Genomic DNA, 10,065 nt, shown 5'->3' with positions numbered 1-10,065 from the left:
ATAGAATATTGTTATATAAGGCTTAAGAAGCAAAAATGTATTTTTTTTGAGTTGAAGATGAAAATCGTGGATTATATGGATGATTCTCCATATCAAGGTAAGTTTTATGGCTTCATGTGTGTTATGTAAGATTAGGCTTTTAAGAATATATGAATCGTAAGTTGAAGAAGTAAGGCTTTTTATGTGGGTTATTTGGGTCAGAGATGACGACAAGGTTATTTGAAATGAGTTTTAATGGTGATTTTCTATTTTATAAGGAAGTGGTTACTGCAATCCCTGATTGGATGCTGGATTTAAGGTTCAAGCTGCTACTCGTGATTGTCAGGTGAGTCCCTAAGCTAACTCCTGTGTATGTATACTTGTTTATTCAAAATATCTCTGTGAACAATCGTATGAACTATGAACAGAGATTAGAAAAGGATGGTACGATGAGTATGCTAATATATGAATGTGGATAGGATTTACATGTATAGTTTGTATGAATCTGTCAAGTATATAGTATGTGATAAGAAATCTAGAGTTAAAAATATGATTGTAAGAACATGTCTGAGTTGTATGTTAAGTTTGGTGATAATGCATGAATGATTTGTTACGTGAGTTTGTGTCTGTTCACCGCGGTGGAGTCTAAAAGGGGGTCCGTTAGGACTTTAAACACAGTTGCTTAAAGGAAAAGTCCATGGCTATGACACCATATTGTGTAAGACCATGATTGGGCCATGGCATCATATGGAAAAGAACTAAAAGAAGGTGATTACCTAAAGGGGGTTCTCTACGTGACCCAAGACGATGAGGGGGGAACATCACGAGATGTGAGTCTAGGTGAATCCCTATCGTGAACACGCTAGAAAAAATGGGAAGCCTTTGTGGCAATCTATGAAAAAGGAAGCATTTTTGAAAAACTCCATAAGTAACGCCTTCGTGGCATACTCTTAAGGAACGCCTTTGTGGCATGTTCTGAGTGGAAAGCCTATGGCTTATTCTGAATAGAAAGCCTTTGTGGAGTATTCTAATAGATTCCATTGTGGCGTGTCCTGTACAAAGCTATATAGAGTGCTTAGTATAATTCTGTAAAGGTTTTTGTAAGATCAATATGGTATCAGGTATCTATCAAGTGTATGGAAAGCATTATACAAGGTTAAAATATGATTAAAGTTAATAAACTGATGAATCTTTCTGTAATGGGTCAATATCTGCGTGGCTTTAAGTCAAGATCAGAAAGATTAAAATGGGCTAGAGTATATGATGAATATGAAGAAAGAACTAAATAAATTTAAAGAACAAACCTGAGTAAAGGCTATGTCTGATCATTCGATGAAGGGCATCTATTAGTGAACAACCAAAGCATTTTGTCCAGAAATCAAGTCTTCACGACCCTAAAATAGCTTTGAGGCAATTCGGGACTAATTTGAAACAAATCAGAAGTTTTAAGAAAAAGATGCAAAAATAGAAAAATAGGGGTCACACAGCCGTGTGTCCAGCCCGTGTGACGTCACCCCAGGTTGTGTAACTTTTGAACAAGGGACACATGGCCATGTCCTAGTCCGTGTCCTCACCCGTGTAACTCACTGGGATGCCCCACACGTCCATGTGTCAGGCCGTGTAACTCTTTGCGTTGCCACACACGCCCGTGTGCCAGGCTGTGTGCTAGGCCGTGTAACTCACTGACTTGAAACACCAAGAAACTCCCAGATGACATACAGCCGTGTGACAGCCCGTGTAAACCAAAAATTTACCTAAACTCAAGTCATTTCAAAACCAATTCCTACCTAACCATTCATACCATTTGGGCACACTTTCAAGGCATTCAAATATCAACCAAAAATATATAAACATTCTATTTCAAACAACCTACTTTACCTAACCAATATGCGATTCAAAGGCACCACAATTGTATCAAATCTTTAACTAACAAAACATGCCAATATTGCCTCATTTCATGGATGATAACCTAGTTCAATTATGTGCCAAATATGCAAAAAATGACCATTTCAAAACTATCATCAACATACCAAGAGTATCTTATTTACTAGCATTTTAAAGTACCAAAATGACATAACTTAGTGAGGTGTTAAGGTTCACCAAACCAAATACAAACTTCAAAACATATATATATACCAAAACACCATTAACATATTCACAAGATACCACTACAAAACATCCTATACAAACTATCTATATTCAAAAGATTTTAAATCAACTAATACCTCATAGGTACATGCCAAAAACACAAAAGAGGACATCACTGACGTTGAGTACTGGATTCTTGTAGGATGCTGAGTCCGAGTCCACAATTTACCTAACCTATAAACATGGAAACCAATCCACATTAAGTAAACTTCACTTATTTGAATAACCACAAGTATATCTAAAGCATTTGAATTTATTTCACAACTTTAATAATCTACCTCAATAATATATCATATCTTCCAATGAATAAATATATATACATAAGTAATATAATCTTCTTTAGTAATACCTATAACCATCCTTATTCGATGATTCATATAACCTTGTGGTAAAGTCCAGTTGATACACGACACCCGATGCCTAGCGGATAAACCGTGAAAGAGTTTGCGCCTAGCGCTAATTGGATGAACCGACAATTGTGTGCCCAACACTAGTTAGATAAACTGACAGAAGTTGAGCCCAACACTAGTCGGATAACCCAACAAATAAATAGCGAGCCCAACTCTAGTTGGATATACCAACGATATTTGCGCCCAGCGCTAGTTGGATAAAATGACGAATTAATAGTGAGCCTAGCTCTAGTTGGATTAACCAACGAATTATCATTATTTAATTCCACAATTTCCTCATTCATTAAATAACATCATCATTCAAATATAAATAGAAGATTGTATATCAAGTATTTAAATAACATTAAATAAATAAATAAATAATTAAAAAGATTAAATTCGAGTTTACGAACTTACCAGATTACGGAAGCTACTAAAATCGAAGAGAATCACTCTATAACCTTCTCCTTTCCACGATTAGTAATTGATCCACTCGATTTTTGATCTAAAAACAATAATTTAATTTAATAATCCAACCACTAAGAATATTTATACTCAAACATTTAACCCTTTAAACAAATTTCACTTCTTTGCATTCAATATATATACTATTAATCCTTAATCCAAACCCCCTCCCCCCCAAATTTTAATTTTCCCGAATCAATTCCCATCAAACCAATTTATATTATTTTCCAGCATTCCCTTAACCACTATAAATCACAATTTAAAATATGTTACTTTGAATTTACAACATTTAAGTCCCTAGAAATTAATATCAACAAAAATCACTACCCAATTTGACCAAGTTAGCCTACAAGATTTATACTTTAATCATCACCTCAAGAATATTCAACATTCTACAAAATAGCACCAAACCTTTGAATTTCTCATCCACAGTAACTTCCACGATTATCATTAATTCTCAAAATTTCAACATCAACAATTTAACTCATAACATTAAGACTTCAAAAACATAAATTCCATGCAAAAATAACCAAATTTCACTAACCAAATTAAACATGCAACAAAGCTTTTGGCCGTGCAACTTCTTCCCCCTTTCCTTTTTGTTTCGAAAAGAAGAAAAAAAAAGATATTCTGCTTGGCTTTCTTCTCCCCACTAACTATATTTCTCATCTATTATTATTAATAATATATATTCTTTTATATTAAATTTTAACTTAATTATTATACTAACATAACACATATATAATACTAATAATATTGATTAAAACCGTCCACCATCACATGCTTATATAAACAATGGCTTATTTATTTAATAAGTCCCTTGATATTGATCCACCTTATAATTTAATATAAATTCCTACCTTTATCACTTATTTGATTTAGTCTCCTTACTTTAATTAAACACTTAATACTTAAAATTATCTAACTATCATTCAATTCCCTTCTAAGGCACTTCTAAAAATATTTAATGAAATTATTTACAAACCCGATTCACATAAACGAGGTCCTGAAAGTATGTTTCCCAACACCCCTGACTTTCAGGTCGCTACAATTAGGAATTTTAAAATTTTTTAAAATTTTATAAATCAAATTTACTAGATCTTGAAAATGAGATTGTTGTCTCTTGGAAGGATATCACCTCGATAATTATTTTATAATTCAATCAATTGAATTTATAATTGGTAGTTCTTTTAGGTGATAAAATTGGATAAGTTTTTTTCCAATTATATCACTTAAAATACCTACCAATTATAAATTCCAATTGATTGAATTATAAAATAATTATTGTCGGTGATATCCTTCCAAGAGACAATGATATCATATTCAAGCTCTAATAAATGTGATTTATAAAATTTTAGAAATATTAAAATTTCTAATATTTCTAAAAAATTACTAATTTTTTTTATTTTTATATTGTTTTTGTTGTAACACCCCACACTTGGCCCGGTCGCTAAATCCGAATATGTGATATCATATTACGTTGCAGAAGCAACTTAGGATAACTTACAACAATTATCATATCATTTAGAACATGGTTATCATTTATATCAAAACAAACATCTATTTCAAACATAATCTTACATTCTTAAGTGAACTAATCTAACTCATCAAATTATGAGATGATAAAAAGTCAAATTAAGAGTTGGAACTCAAACCTAAACTCAACTATCAAATTTCAATGATGTGTCTTGAGATAGAGGGCTTCTTCCCTCGAGATGGCTGTCAATTTATTTTAAGTATTTTTGCTTCAAAGTTAGAATGTCTCGAGACATTAAGAATTGTGTCTTAAGGCATGGCCTCATATATTTAGATGCCTTGGGACAAAGAGTTCTTGTCTCGAGACTTGGAGTAGGGAAAAACTAATTTATCTTCAAAGTTCACTTGTCTCGAGACAAAGGCCAATTTGTATTAAAACTTAAATAAGAAGTCTCGAGTCTAAATTTCCAAGTCTCGAGACACTAAGCATGCAAGTTAAAAAATAAAGTAAATTTGGTTCTTATGGTCTCAAGACATGTTCAAGTTGTCTTGAGCCTCAATGGTAAATTGACCCTATTTTCATATTTTCAAGTATCCAAACTATACCAAGTGGAACCTTAAGTACACCTACACTATACATTATATTAATACCATCAATCTAACACATAAACACCATCAAACATCATCAAATCATAACCTTCAATTTATCATCATCTAACCAACTATTTCTCATAATCAAACTCATGTGAACTAACATAGTTATATACTAAGTAAAGATTAAAATTCATCTTATAAAACCATATAGGTCAAGCACCAAGTAAATAAAAGTGACCATTTGGTAAACAAACCCAAAATAACCTAGGTACATGTCATTCCAACACAAACATATATGTATATACATATACATACAATAGAAGTAGCAAAATGATTCCCGAGCTGAGTTGTTGAGAATGGATACCTTGACATTTTCAACCTATGGAAATCCAAGTATGAGACTTGCGAACGAAAATAAACAAAATTGTATGTTGAGTATTGATTTCTCAGTGATTCTAATATAATTAAAATAAAATGCATTAAAAAGAAATTAAAGTAAGAATTTATAACAAATATCAAATACATTAATGTTTACCTATTAAACTCATCACATCATTTTTCCAACATTCTTAATCATTTAACATTTCAATATCACTTTCAATACTTATTAATTTTGGCCCCTATTATCGATAATAGACATTAGGATAGATACTCAAATATATACATCAAGTAAGTCCACAACCCTCTAAAATTAGTTCTATTCTTAAGTAATAGCCCACCCAATGAAGCCTCTGTACCTAGTTACTATTTGGCGTATATTTGGTAAAATAAGGATATATATGAGTAAGAAAAATGTTTTCTTTGGCTAAGTATAGAATTATGTGTATTACGCCATTTGGTGAACTCTTAGTTTTGGCAGTTTTGTGGTTTGGCAGATTCTTCTATTAAGAATTTGCCCAATACAAATGCTTTGGGCGAAATCGTTAAGTTTGCAGCTGTTTAGATTTGTTTATTATTTAATTATGAGAATTTGGTTAGTTAAGTTGAGATTTAGTTACAACGAAACTAGACTATTGTAGGTGATAAAACTTAAATTATGTTAAGTGCACTTAATCAAGAGAATCAAGAGTGTTAGTGGAATTATCTAATTTTTCCACTAATCTTTGTCTCCGTACTTAAGTATATAAGGATAGTGGTGTATATAAGGATAGCGGTGGTCTTTCTGAACACCTTTATGTTTTCTTCTTCTTCATTGATTTCCTTTGAAAAAATTTTAAAAATTGAAGTTTTTATTGGCAATAAAAGTGATGATCCCACTGTGGCTGAGCAGTGGTTGTCTCGATTTTGCAAAGTGATAAAAGAACTTAAATGTACACCAGGATATAGACTTGTGTGCTATATCATTATTGAAAGGAGAAACCAATCAAATGTGGGAAACATTGATTAGTGTGACTCCTAAAGAGATTATCGATTGGGTGCTCTTCCTAGATAAGTTAAAAAAAAGGTATGTGAATCAGATGTATGTAGAACAAATGAAGAAATAATTTATGTATCTTAGACAATGAATGATGTATGTGATAGAATATGAATTATAATTTGTTAGACTCAGTAGATATACTAAAAACATTTTCTAGTCCGAGAAAGAAATGTGTGATAAGTTTGAGTGGAGATTAAAAGATGAAATTCGTGCTTTGGTAGAAGCTTCTGAATGTAAAAGTTTAGCAACTACGACAGCCAAACCTGTAACACCCCTAATCCGTCTCCGTCGTCGGATTAGGGTTATAAAGCATTACTAAGCAAATTAGAACAATTAATATCAATCATATCATTTAACAACAATTACCTAAAACTCATTATAACCCTAGCATACATGTGCATTTGGGTCTTAAATCGAGCCTTCAAGGCCCTTAAAACAGCTTAAAAGCAATTCAGGACTAATTTGAAACAAATAAGAAAATTTGAGAAAAATTTAGAAATTTTGAAATAGGGGTAATAGGCTGTGTGACATAGCCCAGACACTGTAGTGCTCGAGCAGTGGGACACATGGTCTGTAACAGCCTGATTTCGACTCTAATCAGAAATAGTGGTTTCGAGACCACAAATTCGAGTCAAAAAAATATTTTAATATTATATTGTGTGTTTATTATGTGTGAATTTGATTGTGTGAAATTTTCGTGTTTAAATTTTATCGTCTGAATGACCGATTAAAGAAAATGACTTAATTGCGTAAAATGAAAATTTAGGGGTCCAATATAAAAGCACCTAATTGTTGTTGTCTTTTAAAAATGGAGGTTTTAAATGGCAATTAGGCCATTTAGATGATAGTGGGTGGCAATGGTCAACATTAACCTTATATTATATGTTTTATAATTTATTTAAATAAGGTTAAAATAGTAAACTAAAAATACATGTTAATGTATGTTAAATAACACAAAAAGAAAATAAATTCATCATCGTCTTCCTATTGCCGAATTTGAAACAAGAGAAAAAGGATAAAACCTAGCTAGGTTCGGCCATTGATGATCTCAATTTAAGGTTAGTTCTTTGTTCAGTTTTTGATAATTTTTACGTTTTTGAGATCGTTGCTAAGTTATCTTCAAAGCCCATGTCTTAATTTTTGAATTTGATGATGATTTTATGTTTTCCCATTGATGATAACTTGTGACTTTTGTTGTTTGATGATGAAATATTAAAGATATGTGAAAGATTAACATGTTTTGTCTTTGAATTTTTGGTGAATTTGAGTAATTAGGGCTAAATTGTGAAAATAAATTTTTGAGGTACTAAAATGCGAAATAAATGAAGTGTATGGATTTGTATGGACTAGGGTGATATTTGTCGTAAGCATAGTATGGGTAAATTTGGTGTATTTTGTGTTTTATACAATAAGGACTAAATTGCAAAAAGTGTAAAATATTAGATGCAAATTGGTAATTTGCCCATTTATGTGTTTTCGGATTAAATTGAATGATTTGATGAATGAAAGGGTTAATTTGAATATGTTTAGATCAAGAATTGAAGAAAACAGAACTAGATCGGGGGAAGTCGAAAGAAGTTGAGTAGTTGATTGTGTCCGTCGAAATTCGAGGTAAGTCAATAAACATTTGAATTTTGTTTAATTCATGAATATATAATAGATAGATGATAAATTGTGTTATTGAAATTATTAGTGTCCTTAGTTGAATTTGAATATTGAAATAGGGAGGTATTTGAGTTCGATTCAATTTATAAATAATGTTTATAAGCCCGTACGAACCCTAGGAATTTCATAGGATTTTCTGATAAGTGTTTTCGTGTAAGACCATGCCTGGGACGTTGGCATCGACTTGTATTTTCGTGTAAGACCCTATCTAGGACGGTGGCATCGATTTGTGATTACATGTAAGACCACGTTTGGGACGTTGGCGTTGTACGAGCTTTCCAATTATTCGCGTATACTATTTAATTTCGAACGGTTCAACGAGCAATGTTAAACGCAGACGAATATGGAAATGAGTTTTATCTGCAGGTACGTAATTGTTAAATGAATCTATGGAAATAAGGTAAGTTGGTTATTTAAGATTATATATTATAAGTGATTATAAGTTTGAAAATTATCATGTTTATTTATAGATGTAATTCAAACTTTAGTTGATAACTAAGTTGCCAAGGTGAAGGTTTTATATGTATATGTATTAAGGTATGTTCGGGTTAATAAAAGATATATGTGATCAAAGTGTAATCATGTAATGTCTATTACATTTATAAAATAAGTTAATTGCCTTTTTATTTTACTAGTTAAATTATTTCTATGCTGTTGACTTACTAAGCTTCGAATAGCTTACCATGTTTTATTATTTGTTCACTTCTGTTTTATAGATTTTTTTGAAGTTGTTACGAGCTCGGGGATTCGTCAGTAAAGCTCATCACACTATCAAAGAACTACGTTATCTTATAAGCTGAAATTTATTTTGGGACTATGGCATGTATAGGCTAGCTTTGAAGTTTACTTAATTATCTTGTTTTGTTCGGTTTTGGTTGAATCATAGGTTATGCATATTTTGATTATGGTTTAGCATTTTATGAATGATATTATATAAATGAATGTTATGTGTGGCTTGTTTGAATTAGTTATAAGATGAATATATACCATGCTTTATAAGTGGAAGTGTACTTGTGGATGTTGGAGATGATTTACTTTAGTATTATAGATAAAATAAATGAATGTTCAAATGTTCAAGTGTGTATTGTTTTGGATTTGTGTTTGGACATGAATATGCAAATTGTATGTTTAATTAGTGGGGTTTGATTTTAAATGATAGTATATATGTATAAAATCGAAACCAAATGCTTAGTCTATATGGTAATGAAATATAGACCTTTGGAAGTGATTTAAGTATGAGCAATTATATGTATGCAAATTGGATTTGGTATAAATTTAAGATAGGTAAGTACATGTGATAATTATAACTTATATACATATAGTTAGACATATGAAATTCGGTTGAATGATTAGTATATGTATATTTGTTATGCATTGGGGTGATGGATTGATTTGGTTACAAGATTAACTAATTACCGAAAACATATTTATATATTTTGGTTGGTGCTAAATGAAATGTATATGTGAATCGGCATTAGTAAATATAATGTACTTATATTGTGTAAATTGGTTTTGGTAAATTATAGGCTCGGCTATAGTATAAACTTCTTCTTGTATATGCGCATATTGAAGTCGGTTTAAGAATTTGACTTTAGCTTGTTTTATATGTAACATAATTATTTTGTTTGTGTTTGGTGAATAATCTTGGTTAAGATAAGTATATGTTTAACTTATTTAACATGTTTTGATAGTAAGTGAATAATTAAGTCATGAGTATGGTAAATATAAGAATTACATGAAAATTTGAAAATGCTATGTCATTAGCTAAAATATTTGGTAGACAATATTTGGTATATAATATTTATGTACTCAATAACCAAACTTCATTCGGCTAGATTTAAATTCAAATTATATGCACCTATAATCGGCCTTATATGTAGATATCAAATCGGCTATTATGTGCTTGTATTATTATTATTATTTTTGAATAGG

At 31.1% G+C, this 10,065-nt stretch overlaps 1 long non-coding RNA gene across 1 annotated transcript; it reads left to right on the top strand.

Moving 5' to 3' along the window:
• Positions 1-256: 256 nt before the first annotated feature.
• LOC128041228 (uncharacterized) lies at positions 257-9,013 on the top strand. Its single transcript, XR_008195939.1, has 3 exons — positions 257-325; positions 7,999-8,079; positions 8,850-9,013. It is a non-coding gene; the product is annotated as an uncharacterized LOC128041228 (long non-coding RNA).
• Positions 9,014-10,065: the final 1,052 nt, after the last annotated feature.

This window comes from Gossypium raimondii, chromosome 5, assembly GCF_025698545.1.
Source record: "Gossypium raimondii isolate GPD5lz chromosome 5, ASM2569854v1, whole genome shotgun sequence".
In the NCBI taxonomy this organism is placed as follows: Eukaryota; Viridiplantae; Streptophyta; class Magnoliopsida; order Malvales; family Malvaceae; genus Gossypium; species Gossypium raimondii.
This window is presented reverse-complemented; position numbering and strand designations above follow the sequence as displayed.